The sequence below is a fragment of the Anopheles moucheti genome, chromosome 2, assembly GCF_943734755.1.
Source record: "Anopheles moucheti chromosome 2, idAnoMoucSN_F20_07, whole genome shotgun sequence".
NCBI lineage: Eukaryota > Metazoa > Arthropoda > Insecta > Diptera > Culicidae > Anopheles > Anopheles moucheti.
Genome location: NC_069140.1, coordinates 34,111,841 through 34,133,539, shown reverse-complemented (window position 1 = coordinate 34,133,539; position 21,699 = coordinate 34,111,841). Strand labels below are relative to the sequence as shown.

Sequence of the window (21,699 nt, the reverse complement as noted above, 5' to 3'; positions counted from 1 at the left end):
TTTGGGAAGGGAGAGAAAAGAACGGGCAAACCGGAACGTTATCCGTTCGTATCACGTGCCAAGGGTTCGTATCATGTCGCGCTAGTCTTTAGATAGCTTATGGTTGATATTCGTTGGTTGCCGTTCGTTCGTCGCTGTGCACCAAGGAAACCGTTTAAATCGACCGGAAAGCTACAATCAACACCAGCGCAAACATAACCGATTATAAATTCAGTTCAGCGTAATCCGGTGTACGGTTCGGTACGGAGGTTGATTTGGGCGGGTTGATCTCATCGTTTTGTATGTTTTTTTTTATTGTTGTTGTGGTTTTTGCTCAATTTTACTCCTTTCCGCGATATTCGAGGAGTAAAGTAAAGGATTTTCAAAACATGTGAGCATGGAATAGCAATAAGAAGCGCCGGTGTGTTAGCTGCAGCGCCGTGCCCATTTGTCTGGATGGTTGTTGATAAATAAAACATTCACTAGAAGCTGCTGGAGGTAGCACCAAATCCAGAACAACAAAAAATCCTTATTGAAGTAATACCGTAATACAATAGCACAACATAACATAACATATGGGCAGATTTTCAAATACAATTAATAAATATTTTGCATGTGTTGAAGCATCTTTATTCGGAAAAGTTAAGTTATATTTAAAAGCTGTTACTCTTTTGGAAAATAACTTAATTTATCATATTTGTATAGCTTATTTTTTTTTTAATTGTATGAAAAGCTAAGTTACATTGTCGCTCAATATCTTTAAAAATTATTTTGCTTCACAATAGTCTTGGGAAGAACAGCTCGCTAAGAACAATTCACTCAGAGTCAGTGAGATTCATTGAAAAGTTGACTCGAAACACTGACTTTCGGAAGAGTTAATTTTGTATAATTATTTAGCTCATGATTAATAACTCTTTCCTGTGAGTATAAATTTACTGATGAGTGCCACAACTCACTCACTTGAATGAGTTGTTACTCATCAGTCAGAAAACTCATTCATGGTGGTATTGATTAACGCTGTTTATTGAAACCACTTATTTATCTGTGAGAGTTTATTAGAAGGTTCACTAAAATGGAAATAGGTCTGTGAGTAAATTACAACACAAATCCGCTCAAAAACATTTTTTGTGGAAATTTGCTTTAACTCACTCATTAGTAAGATTTAACTCATTCATTCTCTACGCCTACTATGACTACTGAACTATGGGGCCAGCACCAACGAACCCCATTACATCATCGACAGTCGGTCAATTTATTTTACGGCAAGGGATGAAAACCTCCGATTATGCTGCTATTGATGCACCCCTGACCCAATATTTATCGAAGGGCAAGTTCACGCGAACCAAACAGCACGCTAATTGTTGCTAATTGAAGATATTATCGTTGTGATTGTGATCGCTTTCTAGACGAGTTCAAATGCTTCAATTAAACACTAACTCTCAGTACTGTTACCGCGCATGCTAATGTAAATCTTAAAAAGGTTTTAAAACAAATCTAGTTGAGCGATTAAAATAATTAAAAATTAAATAATTTACACATGTAGTGGTTTGTTTGAATATTAAAAATACAGGATAAAATATTCGCAAGCAAAATTCATTTCGCTCGGGAACGGATATTTACCATCTTAAAATCAATATAATTAAAGGCTCTTTTGATGTTGGCATCATTCTTGAATGTACCGGCACACGGCCATCAAAGCAGTAAACCATCAATCACACCTTAATTCATCAAATCTAATCTACGTTTCGTCTATTCTAACACCGTTCGACACTCGATCAATCGAATTCAATCGCGAGACCGTTGTCCAGCACCATCCGGATCAGATGACAGTTACTCGACAGGTGACACACTAGCCGACCAGCTGGTACCAGCACGTGTATGGTGCTCTGTAAAGTGTTTCTGGTACAAACGCGACGAGAGTGCGAAAAATCCTCCTACCTACCGGCCACAACTTTCGAGTGGTGCTGCACACGTTTTCCACAGGTGAAGTGGAACCGGTGTTCGGTCCCACTTCGGTAGCAATTCGATCCCTGTTTCAGGAGATCGCCCCGTTACGCAGCGCACACTGCTGAAGTTTTGGGGTTTGTTGCCTATGCGCCTTAGCTGCCAGTGTTGTTACCATTGATATCTGATCCGCGCATTATCTTTCACTATTTCCGTACCGTACATTTTTGTGTTGTTTTTTTTATGTTGTTGATGTTGTTTTTTGCAAGCAAGAATCCAAGCCAATGCAAAAAGAAAGCATTGGCCCACACATACAAGCTCTCGAAGCAGGGGAACGAAATTTGGAACATTCCAGCTGTGGAGCTGTGTACTTCCCGATGGATGTGCTTCATGTGTCGAGTGGTCCTAAAGCGTATATGGCAGTGAGGATATACTTTTTTCACCGGTTGCTCTCAATCAGTCAGGATGTTGCAGAATATTCTAAAGCCCTTTTCGCATCGTCCTCATATCCTTCGCGCTAGGGCAGTGCTAGTAAAATGCTACCAATCGCCAAACTTCACATCGATAGTACCGACCAGCCAGGCGTTGAAGGTAGTCTGGTTCTGGGCTTGGTACGGAAAGCTTGCAAGTGATGCAACGAAGCAACATATCAACGTGTCTTCCAATTTCGAATCATGAAGTTGATACAGGTACGAGGAATCGGACACCAGGTGGAAAGTTGTTTTGCTTTTGCTCGGAACCAGGCATCGCGTTTATCTTTAGTACATAAACAACAGCCACAGCAGGGTTCGTACAGCTGCTTTATGCTTTTAAAGCGAGGAATGTTAGAAGAAGCGCTAGAATACGCAAGGACCAGCATCGTAAAACGTTCGCCAAAGGCTTCGATACCCGGTTCGAAAAGGGCTACCCATTTTGCTGCTTTGTCTTGCGGTGGTCAGGAAGGAAACAATGCCGTGTTTAAAATGCGGCTCCTGCCGACAAAAGGCTTCGTTTTTTTTTTAACATCAGCTCGTAATAATTGGCGAATAGAGGTGGGTGAATGCAATGAAAATCAGCTCATATCCACCTGTTGTTGCCGGTTTTCACATTGTTTTGGAGTAACATGACCTGCTAAATACGGTACCGTCAGCCAAACGGGAAATTTCCTGCAAAGTTTAGGCTATTTTCGCAGTCGTCATGTAGATTGTGAAACTTGTACCGTAGCCACGGCAAAACTTCTCACCGTACCGAATGATGAAAAGGGGCAACCCGGCAACCAAACGCCGGTCAGTATCCCCTTTCAGGAGCAGCAAAAGTCAACTCGCATCCACTGTGAACTACATGGGGTCCGCTTTGCTTTCTTGTATTTCTGTGCTGAGAGGATCCCCGAACAGTGCTCCAGTATCCGATCCATCAGTAGCGTTCACATTAGATAAATACAGAGAGAAGGGCATTTCTAGAGACGATGTAATTCAATCAAGCCAAAAACGAAGGGGAAAAAACTGGACTCCCTCCACGGCCGGGACGGTTCACTGTTCGTAGCGCACGGTTTGGATATGTACGAGCTTTACCCAGCGTTAAGAGTGCATCCCGTTTGGCGCGTACATTTTTCGTGAGTTTTTCCAACCCACCCATGCTGCAGTCGCATGCTGTATGTCCCGCTGTATGTGCAGACGGATTGGCACTCCGGCCAAAATCCTACTCCGGTTGCCAAACATGCGAGCGGTAATGCGATATTATTTGAGTCGAGTAGCGGCAAATCGCTGTTGTTGCGCTCTAAACTTTTGATCAATTAGTGCGAAATTCGGTGGGAATCGTGTTACTGTCGTTTCGTTTCGTGTTGTAATAGTTTGCTTTTACAAAATGAATATATTTTCTTTTTAAATGCAAGCACTCGAGCAACCGAAAAATCCTACTAACTGTTGTTCAAAGTTGCTGCCAAGTTGTTTATCATAGAAGGGAAACACAAAACAATCCTGACTGAATTGAAAACATGTTTTCCACCTGAGCCTGAACGGATATATTTCGTAACCAACAACGCGAAATGAATACAGCCAAGCAGAATAACGCATCCATTAGCCGGCCAGGAAACTAGACAGGATATTGAAAAATGAAGTGGCAGCCATTGTTTGCTGACTACAGCGGTTTTAGTCTAATGAATGTGGGCAGTGTATTGTGAGCATAAACGTATGTTACAAGAATGATTTTCCGAATCAGTCAAAACGCTATTGTTGGTGTTTACACAGCCGATTTGAGCGGTTGACATATTGGTGTTCTATAATAATATGTTCAACAACAGTAATGACACGTTTTGTTTTTCGCCATTGTCATGCACGGTGCAACATCTTTGTTGAGTAGGTTCGCCGATGTTTGCTCGTTTTGCTGCCAACCTAAACTAGTCTCAGGGCTACGAAATGTAAGAAATGCTTTCGATGGACACTTCATGACGTGTAATGCAATCTCAAAAGTTATCGTTATGCATCAACGAGTGCGACATAAAGCATCGAATATTAATATCATACTTGATCGCAGATAAGGCTCGCCTACCCCCCAAGTCACTCCGCTTACGGTTAATTTCTTATCGTTCGTTTCGGGCGTACCATCTCTGAAAATAAAACCCTTCCCATGAAGAATCGTTTGATATGCTTCCTTGTAACCAATCGATCACCATCAAACTGATTGGTATTCACAGCTTCAAGTGCAAACAGTAACTCCCGCGTCGAGTAGTCTCGCGAGCATCTTCACCGTGCTAAGAGACTCAAATGCGTCACTTTGTGTTTTTTCCGACTCATCATCTTTTGCTGCACGGTATGCAACCGGTATGTATAATGACTTAACTACGCCGATTACGGCAACATTCCTGGACGCTCCTTAATGCTAAATTTACTCGCTAGAACCATAAACAAAGAAGATTCATACGATATGGTTGGTGGTGGGTAAGGGGAAATCATGTGTTTGGAGTGTTTGCGGGTTTGCGGTGGTGGCAAGTGTATACAAAAAAAAGCGTTGAAAAAGCAGATTCCTTCCAGGCCAAGTCCAGGCCGAAAGCGTACCAAACCGGCAAAGGAATAATTATCGCCTTTGCTCGACTGCTTTGATCTAGTTTCTTCCCGCGAAGTCGCGAGTGTGTCGTGGCAGAGGGCAACAAAGTTTGCTGACATTTGCATATCCATGCCACCTTTCGTGAGAGTGATGCACCTCCGCTGGCAGGGATGGTTAAAAGCAGTTGCAGTTAGGTATTGAGTGCGCTTGTTAGCACTGTCCATATTGCGATTAATTTGCTTGGCGATTCGTATGAATGTTTTTTTATTCGAATACCCAACTGAAGAAGTAATTTCATATGGTAATAACTTACTCCGGACAAGGACAGTTGCTCCTTCTCAGCAGCTTAGTTAAACACTGATGAAAGTCGGTCCCACCAAGCTTAAAGTTTATGAAAATGAAGCTAAGAGTAAAGCACTTAAAGCGGAATAATTCTCTATTGCAACCGGAATTCCGCTTTATCAATTGCTAGGGAAATCTCTTGATTGAAGACAGGATCAATTTATGAATAATTGTGGTGCAAATTCCACCCACTGTCGTAACAATCATAACGAGCAACACACCGATATTTGGAAGGAACAAGCGAAAAAAAAAAAACCTAACCACCCACCAAGCCAGCTCAATGAACAAAAAAACTCTCCTTTATTTCGCTAAGTGCTTCCGCGGCTGTAGCTTAAATGTCTACATTTATAAATCACATTACGGTACAGTGTTCCAAGGCCCGAAACTGAATTTAGGTCCAGCGATGATTCGTGGCCGGGGATAAAGGATACGTAAGTGAATGCTCTTAGTTTAATGTTACCCTGACGAGTGCAAACGTGAGCCGGGAGAGCAAAAGAGTCAAACGTTTCACTGGCGCGGGCTTCCACATTCCACGGTTTGCGTGCGTCCATCCCCGGGGGTGGTTAGTAATGAACAGGCCGTCCCATGCCATGCGGAACAACGAGCGAACCGACCTCACGAATGCCTCACGAATGGCCTAGAACGGGAACGATGGTACCCCGGTTTACGATATAACGTGACTGCAAACAATTTTAGAGAATATCAAATACATTTGTTTATTGACGACTAAATGCAAATCAAAGCGGGATCCGTTGTTTTTTTTTTGTCGTTGATTCGTCCTGCTCTTCTCCACATGCTTCCCGTCAATCGGTATCGGTCACATTAAATCGACCAGCTCTATTAATCGACGAACGATTGCATGTGTCCTGGGAGTGTGGGAGTGTGTCACAATCGAACGAAAACCTGCCACAAATGATCAACGAAGAGCGAAGGATTATGAGCCGAAGGAAGGGAAGGCCGAACAGCAGGGCTAGCAAGTACTGTTTTTTTTCTGGCAAGAATTATGAATGCTGGTGGATGGTTCGTCCTTTCGGGGCAGGGAATGGTAAAAAGTATGGACTGTTTACTATTCGACCGTGTCTAGACACCGGGGTGAGCTCTTGTCGGGGTAAACGTTTTAATGAGTTTAATGTGGAGTTGAGAATTTTGGTAGAATAATTTTTCGAAAGGTAAGAATCGGTAGTGAGAAAGAAGGAAAATTTGAGTAAAGCAGGAAATTTGTGCGATGATTGTAACCAAACCAACTCAACCAATATGGTTTTCATAAATAAACGAACCATTCGGGGCCCATCATTTAGACAATTGGATGATACGAAACCGGGTTGAAAGGAATCTCCCTGCGCGCTATGGGGAGAAAGTAATTGGATAAAGTTTTTCCACCATATTTGTTTCGTTGTTGTTTCTATTAGCAAAACATGGCTGACAAACGAAACACCCAGCACACCTTCTCGTCAGTGCGGATGCATTCGCTTGTAGACACCCATTGGAATAAATATTAGATCATTATTTGCTAGATGCACGGAAACCCCGCCCGAACAGAAACTCCCGGTGTCGAGACTCGATGAAGCAACTAAAAAAAAAACAACATTCAAACACACGGATTTCTTTTAAACCGTTCTGCCGTGCCGCCAGCATAATGGGAGTTAGGACTGCATTTTCTATTAAATACGTGACCGAGTTTGGTCACAAGTCCTCCTAGGGTCTGCATTCGTCCTATGTCCGCCATCGCCGGTAGCATCAATCCGTACAGCGGGGTGTACAGTGTGTCAGTAAGACAGGTTGTCTATTATTCCGCTCTTTTGGGAAAGGGTGAACATCATTTGTATCACCTTCATCATCATCTTCACCATCATCCGCTCCGCTCCGTTGAAACGTTTATCTCGTGTTTCTTCCCCTGGACGTTTCTGTCTGTTGTGTCTGTGTCCCTCTTTCATGCGCTTCGCCCGTGTCGTGTGGATATGTATTCTACTCATCTTCACTATTCATTAGGTTGGAAAATTGATTCACACAATGTAGGGGAGGGTGTGTGATTTCGCTTACAAAAGAGTATTAGATTTGTTTGCACCGCTAGTTAAAATTGGGCATCGAAAGGTACTAGCATCGAAATATTTATTCTAACTCAAGGCAGTGCGGATTTGGATGCAAAATTTCATATTGCTCTTTAAACGATTGCCAGCATCTTGAAGCTGCCTATTTGGTTCGATTTCCGACATATTCTAACAAAACCCCGAAAAACAGCATTTATTTGTTTCATCGAAGCTGATGCAACCTTCCCCAGCGTTCGTTAGAATGAAGGGATATTTACAGTAATCTGATACAATATTTTGATTCGATTCATTAGGGGTTGCTTATAATCATTATTCTCGGCAACCCTTTAATTTTATTTGGGAACCGAACGGAGACATAAACAATACAATTCACAACACATCTAATTTAAAACCCCCAAAAAAAAAAGGAATGCGAAGCGAAACGAAGATGCCTTTTCCGCTTTTTCCCGGAAGATGAATGCTCATTAGCGTGTAAGTCAAAAGTGAAATATAAATTAGATTTATTTCAGAATATAAACAAAATCGATTGAAGCACTTTTTTGTGATGTTAAACTATAAAGAACAACAGAAAAAATGGAAGATCGTTACAAAAAAAAAAAAAAACGATTTAAATTCTGACAAATCAAAATGGATATCGAAATCAATCCATTAGCAAACACAGATGCGATTTTAATTATTGTCACTTTGCTTTCCAAAAACCATTCCACTTCAGCATGGTGTGAAGTTATGATCTATAACTAATGAAGAATTATTAGGCATACACCGAATCACTTTCCGGCGATGTGACAAAGTTCAGCTGCTTCCGTGGGTGCTTCGATTCGGAATCCATTAGCGGTTTCTGACCAACTCCACAAGCACAAGAAGTCAAAAAAAAAAGATCAACTGATGATCCATTTCTTCAATTCTTCTACCACACCTGTCTCCCAACACCGAACGCTGACGATGTGAAGTTTTTGCCCGACGAGTAGTGGTGGTGAAGTGAGAAGTTCGAAATTAGATCACGATGCACATTTTGCCACCCCTTGGCGCACACACACACACACACACACACACACACACCCAAAAACCAATCCTATCAGCTGAAAACTCTGCTCCCACTGCTGAGCTGAAGGTTGCCAGCGGAACATTCTCCAGAATACGGGTGTTACGGGGGGGGGGGGTGTAAAGGAAAAAAATTCCTCCTCCAACTTATTCGTGTGAAAATAAATATTTTCACCACGTCCGCGCACCGGCCCTTTTCCGCGCGGAAAACAAGGGAAAAATTCCAACGAACCAGAACGGTGATGAAGACGTTGATGATGATGATGATGTCGTCGGATGGCGGGAAAGTTAATCATTTACCTCGACACGAGCCGCCTGTGTGTGTGTGTGTGGGGGTGTATGGCACAGGTTTTTACCCGTGGTCACCGTTCTGGGATGACGGCATGGTGCATCCTACATATGTTTGTTACAAACGGTCTGGTTGGGTTTCAGCGTTAGACCACCGAACCGAAATAGAAAATGTCAATTAGTTCCAAAATGCTGCTACCGGACCGACTCGTGCGGTTGATGTTTTCGCGGTGGAATTCAAATGTGCATGTAACGGGAGAAGTTCGTTCGGGCTTTTATTCGTCTGTACTAGCCCGATCGAAAGTTGTTGCTCCTGTGTGCATGTTGGCGCCACGCCGTGATGGGATAGATTTTTACGGTCAAAAAGAAGCGGAAAACATGTGGAAACAGCTAAAGTAATTCAGTAGCAGAAATCGCTACAACACTAAAACAACAAATCTCTCCTCTGTTGGGTTGGAAAGGGGACGAGAGTAGTCCAACTTTCCTAGTGTGTTGGCTGGTCATATACGATGTTAATGAAATGCGACAAATGGCGCGTTGAATTGGTAGCGTTAGGTCATCAAATTGGCCGCACACATAGACACACACCCACACCCCCATAAAGCATTCCGCCGTGCAATACCACATTCCGTTTCCAATGGGTTGCCCGTGTGAAACGACACACACATTAAATCTCAACCAAATCTCTAGCAGAAAAGGAACGGGAGGAAAGCAAAATCATTGAAGCTCAAAAATTTCCATGTAACGAAAACTGTCATTTTGGGGGACAACAGCGGATCGAAACCAATAACGGAACATGCTTACACGCGCGTCCTCGGCCATTACAAGTAACCCGCGACCCGCCGCTGACGGTACAACTTAATCTGAGTAATGGAAGAAAAACAATAGTCAACCGAGTGTAAGCCGAGGTATTTTGGACAGCATCGCAGCATCGAGCAGCAAACGAGGCGGTGCGTGAAACGGTTACAGCATGGCGCAAAACGGTACACGCGGTATCATGCACGTGCACCGACTGTATGCGTCGCCGAGGGAATAGAATTTCGGTAGGATCACACCACAACAACAGCGGAGTAAGGCCAAACCTTCCACCTCCGGGACGATTTAATAAAAAAGCCGTGGCACATTTTTAATTGAAAATCGTGCGTTTTTGCGCGAACTGGCACGTTTGTTACCCATGCGTGGATTTGTTGCTGCCGGAAAGTGATTTTCTTTTGATCTACAGGTTGCAAGGTGTGACAGCAATGATTGACCTTTGTGCGATTCGTTTTTGGGGCGAAAAGCAAAGAGACACTGTTTAATTGACAGATTAATGTACATTTTTTTATCCTCTAATAGTTGATCAAGTTACAGCACTGATAGATATCGTATAAATGTACAATTATCTCAAACTGTGCCACAATATTTGTCCTCCATAACATTTTAAGTTCGTGCTGATTGCATTGAATTATACATCGCAGGCACGTACGCGGGTGAAAGAATCACGTGGAACACAGCCATGGGGTCGTCAAGTCTTTTGTTATTTTTTGGGTGTTCGTTCGGTTTTACTGCCATATTGCGTTCAGAAACCAGGGGAGAATACCTAGAAACTCCGGGTGCAGATTGCGTTGGCAGTGTCCAGTTGCACCCCTGCACATACGCCAGGGCTGCTGGATGTAGTGAAATAACGCTGCTGGTGCTGAGATTAGTGCAATAAAAATTGAAAACAAGCGTTGGCAGATGTTGCCTGAGTTGAGCGTGTTCCGGTTGGTTCGGGAAACTTCGTCGCCTCGTACACAATCGAGGTGAAAGGCTGAAATCCTTAAAATAACTCGACCAATGCTAGCGCTGTAGTCTGTTGCTTACTGGCAGGTGATTGTTTTACGAATGCAGTTGGACGTATTTTGGGGAGTTTTTACGTTACAATTGAAGGACAAAAATCGATCAATCGAACAAAACCTCGTATCGATTGAGAGATGCATCCATTCATTTCTTACAAACCGTTAAATCTTTAAAATTCAGTACGAGGCTGAAATAAATTCAGCATGTCAGCGAAATTCTGAATTTCTGTTTTACACAATACCTCTGCTAGTTTGAAGTTTAAAGAATTTTATATGTTAAAATGCGTCTCGTTTCGAAACTGGTTACTTTAACATTTATCGGTGACATGTAACCTAATTAACATGTAATTTTCACAATACTTTTGATTTACTTATTAGGTTATTATTTTTTAAAAGATTCCTCTGGTTTGGGCGACTAGCAATACATTTTTTGTCAAAAACTCCCTTTGTCCTTTAGCCAAAAATATGTGTCAGTTTTTGTATTCTGAAGTGTTGTCACGTCAGTGGGCATCGAAATCTCGGATTTTTAGACAACACTCTTGAGAAACCCTCGCTAAAATGTACATGTTATAGTTCAAAAATGTTTTTTTAAATATTTTTCATTGTGTTCACTTTTCAATGATTACAATACCACTCCACTATATTGAGTAATTTTGCTTAAACAGTCTTAAAAACACAAAATTCCAAAAATGTAATTTTTGAACTTTCGAGTGTAAAATACTCTTTAAGGTGAGCTTTAAGGCTCTAAACCTTAATTTTTAGGAAGGGGGGAGATATTTAAGTGAAAATATTTTTCTAAATTGTTGTGAATGATTAAATACTGATGATTAAAGTTTCATAAACTATCCGAACTTTGGAACATATTTAGGAAAATTAGGAAACTTAAAGGTATTTGTGAACAGGTTCTGGAGTTATGCACAAAATTCTAAAGTATATAACACATCCTGGAAGCGTTTCTAAAACATTTTGATTGCATTAACCAATGTTCTTCTAGAGATTCGTGTTAAAATTTAAGACCTACACACATCCATCTTACCTTGTCCATGGGCACATCCTGTGAGTATGAGTAAAACTGCCAGCCATATGGCAGGTCGCGAGTGCGCGGCTAACATTTTGCATTCACCGCCCCCGTCGCACTACGCCTCGGTCAGATTATTCGGTTCTGTATTTAGCTTTCGTCGATTCACGGACACTGATTGCGAAGTTATGTAGGTGTAACAAACACCCTTCAGGGGGTGACTCGTGCCGTTGTGCTCCTACCGCAGGAGTAACGGCAACAAACACCACAGCCCTTAGTGACCAGTAACGTTCACTCTGCTTTGCCACCTGTATTCCTTAAACACGTCAACTGAAATTCACCAACACACACACTCAAACACGGGGCAGTTTTTTGTGTTTTTTTTTGTTGTTTTGGGCCACTGGCTCACACCTTCCGGCACATTGTTGCCAATGTTACAAGATTTCTAACGCTCCTAAAATAAACGAATGCACACGATGAACACACGCTTGACCACCAAAAAGTACCGTGGATGGGTAAAAGGGTGGTTTGAAATGATTTGACCTAGCCCATCGAGGCAAACGGCGCACGACGATGAGGTAATGTTTTCAGTTCGCCCGATTTGCTCATAGTTTCCCTATGTGTGTGTGTGCTCTGTCCTTTCGTCTCGATGTTGCCAGTGATGCTGGGATGCGACCGGTCAATTAATATTAATAGTTTTCATTATTTACACAATTTTTAAGCGCACCAGCACCAACTCCCTCTCCCCGGATGTGTCTAAACCCATGCTGATATCGTTATGAGTTGATGACGTCTGTGCGAAGACGAAGCCTTGTGGGTTGGTGCGGGGAAAAGAAATTAAAGGGACTGGTTAAGACTTGCCTAATCCTGGCCTGGCTAACCAAACCAATCATCCACGGCCAGGGAAAAAGCTGGTCGAAACATTCCCGATGGCTGGTGGTAAAGAATTAAACGTACACAGTTTCCGCTACGGGTGTGTGCGGACATCCGTCAACTCGTCTCAAGCCAGTTGTCAGAAGCCAGGCCGGCCCGTAGGATACGGGGAGATACCCGGGAAAGCAAGAGCGCATTCTAGATAATCTGTATTAATTTATCAACAGGCTTTCGCTACGTCAGCGGGTAGATGAACAAGCGAGTTCTATTCATTCGTCTTCCAACAAAGTCCAAACCGAGCGGTGTGTTTGGGAAGATGTTAGTCCGCCCTGTCAGCCAGCTAAGCTTGCTGGGTGCGCTCAGCTTCTATGCAAAGCAGGGTGGCAAATTGAAATGTATTTCTTGAAAGTTTACATCGCTTCTTAATTGAGTAATTTACGATCGGAAAACTGTGTGCTGGTGGGTACGCACGATCCTCGTTGCTATCCGAACGATCATTTACGAGGGTCGGCGGTTCTATTCCGGCCATTAACTGAATCGGTTCGCCCATCACGGGTCCACACTCGAGGAAGTTTATGATCTCAGCCAGTACCGATGGCGCCCAGTACGGTCTAGGTTCACAGTGTTTGCACATTTATGCACAATGCGAGTGGAGCATCCGCCTCAAAGCTGCACGATCACCGGAAAGTGCGTGATGCATTTCTACTGCAGTACATACCCGAAGCACAACACAGCACTTAACGCTGGTGGCGCCCGATCTCGAGCTCAAGTACGTGCGGGGCGAATGATCGGGTACAAAATAACACAGACGCCATAGAGATCTATCTGTCTAGGAAGCCGCCTGCTGCCGGAAGACTGCGTTACGAGCGTTAACCGCTCCATTGGCACGATGCTGAAAAGAGTCCCATTTAGCTAGCGATGCGATGCGTCCCCCCTGGTGCGTTTGCTAATATTTTCTACGCCAACTTTCGAACGGTTCCCGATTTAAAGGCAGAGCGAAAATCTTTGTTTTCTCCTGCACACCCCGACCGGCTGCCACGCGGCACCATTCAAGTCAATTAGTGTCCGCACGGCCATTAACTTTTTAATGTCATTAGTTCTTCCGCGGAGGATACTGATGCGCGACAGTTTTTCAAGGATGTGTACGCCACACTTTACGCGCTATTTTAGGGTCTCGTACCCGCTTTGCGATGCTGTTTACGTTGGCCCTTTTTGGCCATATCCTTTTTACAGCATCCCATCGGATAATGTGGATGAGTGTTGGTATGCTGGCCGACTATAAAGCTGAACACAAATATTAGAAACAGCGTTTTGAATTTATGTTTTAAAATAATGGTTGAACGATTACAAAAGAACAATTTCTATATTAAATTTTAGAAAAACATAATATTAAGTAAGTCTTTCAGAAAGAGCATTGTCTATCTGCAAAAAAGCGCAAGAGAGCGGCGTAAGGCAGCTTTTGATTTTGCATTTATTTTCATGATACATTAACCACAACACATCTTTTCCATTACAACATTCGCAAGCTGCAATGTAGACATGCATCGTGATGTGAGTTAATAATACTCATGTCTAAAGATTGATGATTGATGGCAGTGACACGATGCAACGATTGCACAAAAATATATTTTCGCACATTCTTTTCATTGAGTGACTCATATTAATTAAACACTTCAAGCTATGATGTGTCAAATGAATCATTGTCCTTACAGTTTCAATAAGCTGCCCATGCTTTCAAAGCTCTTTTGTACGAGCACCATTGTTCGAATGCAATCTGGACAGTTGTCAATGATGTAAGGATTTGGTTTTGAATATTTTCGTTTTCGAACCGTTGAAAACTAATAGGCTGGAGTTTAATTTGCGTTAATCTCTGTGGTTGGTCTATTTCTAACAGTACGAAACGGGTCACAACACGGCCCTACCAGCTTGACCCTCCGTCGGTCGGTCGGTAAAGGAAAGGGCTCACTATCAGCTGTCCGGAGCGTCGCAAGTACATTCATCATTTCCAGCGCATCAATGGCCACCGGGTTGACTGGTTGTATTGATTTTAATAGAGCACACGCGGGCTGTGATTTGGCATGTGGAGCTACGGACACGGAGTGTGTCTGTGTATTCCGACCATAATCATCCGCGGTTATGTGGCGTGAAAATAAAAATAAAAATATTAACATGCTGATAATCATGGCGGCACTATCAAACTGGTCGTACTCGTTCTTCGCTCATTGAGATTTACTGTTCCGAACGGATTGTAGGTTAATTTTTTACCGCTTTGCCTTTGCTTTGCTCTGCTCATCTACTAAATCCGTAATCGGACCGTAATGCGGATCGGGCCTTTTTTCTTGGAATACTTGACCTTATCGAGCCGCGTGTTGTTTTAAAAACTTTCTCATATTTTACGACCATGTCCGGCATAAGAAGCAAAACAAACACCCGGCAACCCTGCAGGTTATCGGCGATCGGGAAGCAAGGACAGCGAGTGTCTTTTCATCGAAGATTTGCTTCTATTACAGCTCTATTACCATTTTTCAAGCATACCGATTGACCGTATTACACCATTTTCTCAGAAGTAATCTATTTTATAAATGTAATGTTCGTACCGACAAATTGGTTGCTATGTGTTTAGATGTTTTATGTTACGAATGCTGTTTTGCTAACCTTGAATGTGATTCATTCGTTACCGACGATAGTTACAAGACAATTTGTTACCTTTAAACTCTAGAGTCTAGACAAACGATCCATTTGCTTATATTTTTCCATTCCAAAGGCCATCAGCAACAACATAATCAAGAAGCAATAGCACATCTTGCCTGCACGCATGAGATGTGGTTGTATACTTTTTCTTCTACTCTTGGTAGACAGTCAATCACAACCAAACGAAGCAACCATTAGCGTTGGCAAGTAGTAGAAGAAAAAAATATGGTGGGAAAAATCAAATTTCTATCCCCAATTTTCCCACTCACACCGGGTCCACGTGCAGCAGAGTAAAAGCTTTCAGTGTTGGCATGTTATGCTTTCCTTATATTTCGATGATACGCTTCCTGCTTGTTTGACTTTTTGCTCCCTATCTCTCTTCTTCTCCTGACGACTCATCACACGGAATGTAAAAAAGCAACAAAAAAAAAAATCATCCCTCAGCCAAAACATTCTACTCTAAGACATTCTCCATGCCACTAGGTCGTGTTGTTATTGCTGCAATTTCACCCTCATAATGCGGTGCTTGCATACTTACGCTTTCGCACACGCACACACACACACATACACAGCGAAATCAGCAGCGCAAACAAATTGACAGAAAATTTAATAATTTTTTATCCAATTTTTTGCTACTACCTCAAAGTGTGCTAAGCCTGACGGTCTGATCATTCGTCCCTTACGGTGGTCTGCTTTAGCATCAAACTGTGCTAACATTTACGTGCACGCAGGGGCAAATCCGGACCAACGTAGGAGACTGCTGCCCAAAGAGCTTTTCGAGTGCAACGATAATAAAGTTTAACTTTCATCCACCGGCTGGCGAACGGGCGATGCTGTGGGAAAGGCTCTTTTCGTTTTTCGTGATCAACCAGGCATTCTCGGCTGTTTATGCGCGGCTTTGTTTGCGATAGTTTTTCCCTGGCGTGCGATACAGGTGGGAAGGAAACATTAAACGACAGATTTCCGTCACGACAGGAAACCATCAACACCTTGGCTTGGCTAATGAACGAATATGATGACACTGCACGATAATCGTCCGACGACACAGCCCCCGGGTGTGAGGTGAGCGTAAGAGTAAACAGTGACCGTTGCGATAATGCAGCAAACGGCTTATACTACTAACGCACGCTCGGTGAATAATCGAGCGTAATGGCAGTGCATGGAGATATTATTCACAATATTAAAATTAGCACATTAATCTTACACGTCGCTTACTGCGAGTGTTCCATTACTCGTAATTTGCGATAAGAATTTGGAAGGCGATCATCCTACTCGCGGGTGCTGTATTTTTACCATCTTTTAACACCCATTTTCAATGCACTGATTGGCCTGGGAAGGTCTGACGACAGAAATAACCTTGAAATATTTCTTGTTATTATCGCACACGCATAGCACCGCACGATGTTCTATTCGCTAAGGTTTAATTTCACAATCGCAACTATGTTACTCTGTATTATCATCGGCGGTAAAAGGTCACTGGTGGCGATCAGTCCTAGGTCCATTCTTTAGCTATGGCCGTCATAACACAGGTTGTATTTTCGACATTCACGAACTTAACTAACGCTGATAACGGATCCTAAGCACACAGCACAGACCGAGCATTTTTGTCGATTTCGACTTCACCAGAAGTGTGGTTCGTGGATCCTTTCGCGTAAAGAAATTATAAAATAATCACTTTCCTGAACTTCATCCGTAAGAGTGGAGTTGTATGATCCACAGGAAGGATCTTGTAATGAGAATGTTTACTAAAATATCACTTATTTTTAATTTAGCTTTTAAATCTGCAACTGGATCACATTTCGTGCCATCATCGGTAGAATTTAAGAGCTTTTTTGCATTCTGGAATCTTTTCCCAGCTCAAAATTCTTCAAGGATTTATTAAATGCCCTTGCAAGTTTCCCTCGTGTAATGGCAATTTAAAGCAATTTAATTTGTAATGGCTCTTTAATCCCAAGAAAAGAGTTCCCGCTGGAACTCTGAATTTCTCACGGCACCAACAAATGATCAACGGCATCATCAAAACCGACGGTGTAAGCGCAACTCGATCATTGCGTTATGTGGAATTGTCCGAACGCAAATACACACGGGAGATTTCCGAGAAGGAAAGTGATCCGCATTGCTGTCCCCGATGTGGAACACAGCTTACTTTTCGCAGATGAAAATGGGAATCAAAAGCGAATTGTCCTCCACAATGTGAACCTCCATCCACCGAAGCGATGAGCTAAGCGCCGAGAAAATCCACCGCGTTCCCAGTTCGGCGCCATAAATATCGCTTGACAAATGAAGTGTCAGCGAAACACACACCCGCGATCGAATGCACACTCGTAGCGTCTCGGCCAGCTAACATGGTACAAGTCCACCCGGGCATTAGTAGCAAAACACGATCAGCAAAACATGCACACCAGTGGGAATTTCGGACAAAATGTAACTCCCCCCCCCCATACTGGACAGGATAATTCACGAAAACATAAACTTCAATTAATATAATCCACTATTGATACAAGACATACGATCACTCCACACTCACACACACCAAGCCGTGGTGTGCACAATGGAACGCGGCGGAAAAGTCGTCCTCAAGAACTCGAGATGCGTCCGCACGGTTCCGTTTTCCGGCACCAACTAACGTACCAGGCAGCGAACGACTTGCCGACTCGGCTTACTACAAGCGAGCAAGTGCGGGCTTGTGAGCAGAAATGCTCGCGAGAGCGCCCGAGTGAAGAAAATGCGTTGCCAGCGCTTGGGTGGAGCGCACTGTTTGCTCGTCAGCAGCCAAAAGCAAGTTCGAGCGTGATGCCCGAACACCCGAGCGGAAATGAACCCTTCTGGGAGGGGGGTTCGGGGGGTGGTCGGTTTTAGATTGTTACAAGCTTTTGTTGTTGTTTGATGTAATGCTCGATGAGCGCTATTAAGCATTAAAATTTGCCCCCTTCGACAGGCGTGCAGAATTATTCAATGGGCGATGATTTGTTTGTTGTCATGCCGAAGAAATTGTCATGCACGTATCTCGTGTGACCATGCGTCATCCTTTGGGGGAAGATCCCGCCACTTGCATGCTGGGAGCAACTGGACCGTCGTGCGTGACGCTACTGTAGATCATCGAAACGATCACAAACGATCAACAAAACTGCCGCCAGGCCGTTGATTCATTGATTTATGTTTACATTTCGGCATGCAAAACGGTGAAAACCCAATTGCAGCTGTACGGCTGATATAGTCCAAACACCGAGTGCACGTGTATCGGTGCACTTCTTTTCCTAGGCAAACAACCGAAGATGCACACAATTCGCGCAAAACAAGAATGTCAAGTGATCCAATCATGCTTCCATCATCTCAACTCCCCCTGGTACGATTGGAAATCCTTGAACCACCTCCGCCAGAGTGTTGTCTTTTTTTTTTGCACGCTCGCGCTGATCGAAATCGAAAACGTTGATGGTAGCAAAGCGGAGAAGAAGCAGAAAAAAATGGTAGGAATGTGTAAACAAAAAAACAATAAAACAGTGCCCTCTAACGCTGGGATGAGTGCGGCATTAATCATGTGTGTAGTGCATCAAGCAGATGCAGCTGAATGCAAATAGCTCTGCCACAGTTTTCAATTTGTAGCTGTAATTTATTCTGTTGTCATAAATTAAGCATTCTGGATATTTATTCTTAGTAGGCATGGGTGATTTTTTCTTTCCTCTCTCTCACTCTCTTCCACGCCCAGGTAAGGACATTGGAGCACTCCTTTGAGCTGAGCATCCACATTAATTGCTGCATAACTTTACAAGTGTTTCAATTGATTCGACGACTCTATTCTGCGAGTAGTTAAACGTTAGCCAAATGACTTCAAATACTGTACAGAACTGCACACAACAAGTAGATCGCTCGTATCAATCGACTGTTTCTAACCGGGCTGGAGTTGGAGGTCTTCCACCTCAATGGTTCCTCCCAGTTTCGATGCATTACTGCACTTATTGCACGATTCGGGAAGGGAGCGGAACATGAGCGATTGAGTAAGTCATAAAAATCAAACCCTTCAACGGTGTGTAACGCGCCGAGAGAATGTCTAATGGGACCAATACCGATGGGATGGGTATTTGCGCCGGGGGGCGAAGACGAAGCGAAACCATGGATGGCAGAAGGTCATGCCCGAAGTTCGGTGATCTAATTTCTGAAATCAAAACCCCTCGGTGGACCATGCAGCAGACGGTATCGGTATTTAGTGTAGGTTAATATTTTTGTTCCACCTTTGCTTGCTTGCGTCTCGTGGTAGACCACACGCCACGAAGCGCCTACGGTGGTGAGTTTTAATGTAATTATCGATTTAATAAAAGTCCTTCCACCATGGCGTGGAGACAATTCGTTTCGCCAAAACCGTTGACATTCTTCACGCAGGGGGCGATGGGGGAGCCGAGTTGGGTGAACGGAAGGGTGACATAGCTTGGTGGGTCAAATTTTTCATCCAGCACCGGAGTGCCGGTTCGTTTATCAGTACGACAAATGAACCAAACACCGCACACCGAACGAAGGGACGAAATGAATCTCGCCGCGAAATGTGTTTGTGTAAGTGCGTTGTCAACGGACGATCGTGCCGACCGGCCGAAAGACGTGTCCTTAAGCAAGGGTCTGGCTCATAATGAACGGTGCCAAATGGTACTGTGCGGAGGCACAGCAGACCTGCACCCGATTGGGAAGGAATTGATCAAACTCCAATTCTGGTTCGCCGTAGTTTAGTTTAGTAGTCAACTACGGAGTCAAGAAATATGTACGGTGGCCTGGGATGTCGTAGCAAATTTGCACCACCATAAATTATCACGCAACATGAAGCAATCAGCGGGCCACGTCGTTGCGCGGGACGGAGACTCCATTCCGGGAGCGATTTCATTTTAAGTACTGTTTTAAAAACGCTTAACACCAATTTGCTCCCTTCGTTCGCCGAAGGGGTCCAACATCAATGTTGGCATTTTTTAATTTTTTATTTTCTTTTCGCAATCAATGCCAAAGAAAGTACCACGAACTGCTGCCCGTGCTGGATTTTTATGGCGTTGTCAGGTCACGCATTGACCCGAGCGAACGGGCGCGCCGTATGCGTAAGCTTGGGGTGTCCGCCTCTGAGACTAGATTGGTGTTAGATCCGTGCAGCCGGAGCGTGTGCAATGCGCCAAATCGAACCCAATTGAACCAATCAGTTGCCAATCGAGAGGTGTTAGACCGGCAGTTGTGCCTATGATATCCGTCGGTCGGCACAATTCGGACCCCGGCAACGCGCCATATCAATCATGCGTCAGGAACGCACGAACCGGTACCTAGTGAATTTCTGTCCCTCTGTTCCCCGTTTGCTCTTTCAGTGGGTTGAACTGGATGAACTCGCCGCACCATCGGGAAACATTCCAGAGTGGTACGGTAAGCGATACTAAAAATAATACTTCATCTCGCACGCCCGCTTACGGGCTATTCGCTATTCAGATCGCGCTGCGCTGCGATCCGTTGGCGAGATCTGCTAGATCGTGTCGTTTAATGTAAATAATATGCATTGGAAACAGCGGAACGATGATATCAACATATGACTCGATGCAACAAGCTAGGCGAGGTGTTCGTTAAACCGAATAGACACAGCTGCAGCCGAGCGCCACGGGCAAAAGCTTGGTTGCTCCATTGCTTTGATTGTCGTTAGAATGTGCGCCGGTTAGATCGGTCTATGTCGATCGGGTGTACTTATAATTGTAAAGTAAACAAAACTGCACAGAAATTCCAACCTGATTCCACAGAACAAAAAAAAAATGGAATTTTATACAGGTCTTAAAACATAATTCATCCTGAACCCCACACTGTTGTTGATTTTACTGTTTATGCCATTCTGTTACCGCGGATCTATTTTCGGTTTTAGTCATGCAGAATTGCTTTCTAAACGAGGATGTTGAAACTATGCTCGATAAATGGGTAATTGCATTAAAAGCGATGGAATTCCATACCAATTTCTGTTGATTTATGATCAAAACATTCGGTTGTGTTGAAAGCTAAACTATCGAACTTTGCACCAGTGTTAGCTCCGGATCGTAGTAACGGCCGTTTTGAAATCGTAACGCCAAGCTGAGGCGTGTGGAATAGGTTACTTTTGATAGCATCAATATAACTGATTTGAAGCTAAATAAATGGCAATTACGGCAGATATTACCTCTTGGTTTTAAAGACTAAAAGCTGCTCTAAGCAAAGCGAGGTGTCGAGAGTAGTAATGACTAATTTAAAGTGGTCATTCCTAAAAGGCAAAGGAAGGCAAAAGGTACGAAAAAACGTGCGAAGACGATTTCGATGGGGATATATTAGAACTGGTGCTCAGGATAAAAGGCTCAGGATGAAAAAATGATTCTAAGCCATCCGATGCATTATGCAGATATTGCAGCTTTAGACACACTTACAAAAGTTGGTTTGTGGATTATTCCAAAGAAGAGTGCTAATGTTTGATTACGAATTTTTAATTTGACAGATGAACCACAACTCAAAGACATAATCAGAGAGACTCATTACTTTTGTGTTTAAAAGTCACTTTCGTTTTACTTTAATAAAAACTGAGACGGTCGAATTTAAAACACTTAATACAACACACTTTATTTTAAGACTTAACACAAATATAACAATAAGGCGGGACGCTACAGAA

The 21,699-nt window shown here is 43.3% G+C and overlaps 1 protein-coding gene across 1 annotated transcript in view; it reads right to left on the bottom strand.

Annotated features, from left to right (window-relative positions):
- The window catches only part of LOC128299257 (basement membrane-specific heparan sulfate proteoglycan core protein), a 99,097-nt gene that overhangs the window by 33,656 nt on the left and 43,742 nt on the right, over nucleotides 1-21,699 (bottom strand). The gene's annotated exons all lie outside the window — the stretch shown is intronic.